This window comes from Syngnathoides biaculeatus, chromosome 7 (genome assembly GCF_019802595.1).
Source record: "Syngnathoides biaculeatus isolate LvHL_M chromosome 7, ASM1980259v1, whole genome shotgun sequence".
NCBI lineage: Eukaryota > Metazoa > Chordata > Actinopteri > Syngnathiformes > Syngnathidae > Syngnathoides > Syngnathoides biaculeatus.
In genome coordinates this window covers 26,163,427-26,164,888 of record NC_084646.1, presented here as the reverse complement: position 1 = coordinate 26,164,888, position 1,462 = coordinate 26,163,427, and the positions used below count along the sequence as shown (strand labels likewise).

The 1,462-nt window shown below is 48.5% G+C and overlaps 1 pseudogene; it reads left to right on the top strand.

Moving 5' to 3' along the window:
- Positions 1-328: 328 nt before the first annotated feature.
- On the top strand, positions 329-447 carry LOC133504153 (5S ribosomal RNA; annotated as a pseudogene).
- Positions 448-1,462: the final 1,015 nt, after the last annotated feature.

Genomic DNA, 1,462 nt, shown 5'->3' with positions numbered 1-1,462 from the left:
CTAGGGTCGCTGGACTCCTGGAGTCTGTTCCAGCTGTCAACGCCAGGAGGCGGGGTACACCCTGAACTGGTTGCAAACCAATCGCAGGCCACATTGAGACAAACAGCCGCAATCACAGTCACAACAAGGGGCAATTTAGAGTCCAATTAATGTTGCATGTTTTTAGGACGTGGGAGGAAACCGGAGTGCCCAGAGAAAAGCCACGCAGGCATGGGGAGAACATGCAAAATTCACACAAGCGGGATTGAACCCGAGACCTCAGCTTTCCAGCTGATCCACCGTGCTGACTCCGCCTACATTATATTATATATAAAATAATTTGCCTTGGGCTTACGGCCATGCCACCCTGAGAACGCCCGATCTCGTCAGATCTCGGAAGCTAAGCGGGTTTTGCCCTGGTTAGTATTTGGATGGGAGACCGCTTGAGAATACCAGGTGCTGTAAGCTTCTCTCCCCAGCTAAATTGTAGAGGGGTTGCGTCAGGAAGGACATCTGACGTAGAACTGTGCCAAACAAATGTGCGTTCATCTGAGATGACACGCTGCGGCGACCCCTAACGGGCCAAGCCGAAAGGAAAAGAAGAAGAAGATAAAATAATTTGTCTTATCTAGTCTTCTTTATTCCATACTATGACAGTTGGTGTCATGGTTAACAACTGGTTAGCAGATCTACCCGACAGTTCTGACGACCTAGGTTCAAAAAACTTCCTTGCCAGTGTGGGCTTTGCATGTTCTCCCCTTGCCTCCGTGGGTTTTCTCTGGGTACTCCGTTTCCTCCAACATCCCAAAAGCCCTGCCATCTTCTGGGACGTGAGCAAAGTTCTTTCGGAGGTGGGAGTTGAAATTCCTTCTGACAGGAGAATCTGCCAGCCGCTCCCAGCAGACCCTCACAATACGTTTGGGCGTGCCCCATTGGCCCAGCATCTTCCCTACCATCAAAGCCAACTCACCACCAGGTGGTGATCAATTCACAGCTCTGCCCCTCTTTTCACCTGAGTGTCCAAGACATGCGGCCGCAAGTCCGATGACTCGACCACAAAGTTGATGATCAAAGTGGGACCTCGGGTGTCCTAGTGCCAGGTGGACATGTGGACACCCTTATGCCTGAACATGGTGTTCGTTATGGACAATCCGTGATGAGCACAGAAGTCCAGTAACAGAACAGCACTCGGGTTCTGTTCAGGGGGGACGTTCTTCCCAATCATGCCCTTCCATGTTATTTACTAACAGCAATCCCTTTTTCTTTATTGGCAAAAACAATTATCTCAGTTTTGTTGTGGTGTAGTTAAAGGAAATTTTGGCTCATCCAGTTATTTATCTGGTTTAGCCTGTGGCACAACACCTCCATTGAACTGTAGTCATCTGGAGACACTGCTACAAATAACTATGTGTCATTGGCATAGCTATAATAATCAAAACTCAAGTTCAGTAAAGGTTAGTGCATGCAGATCTAGGTTGTGTCA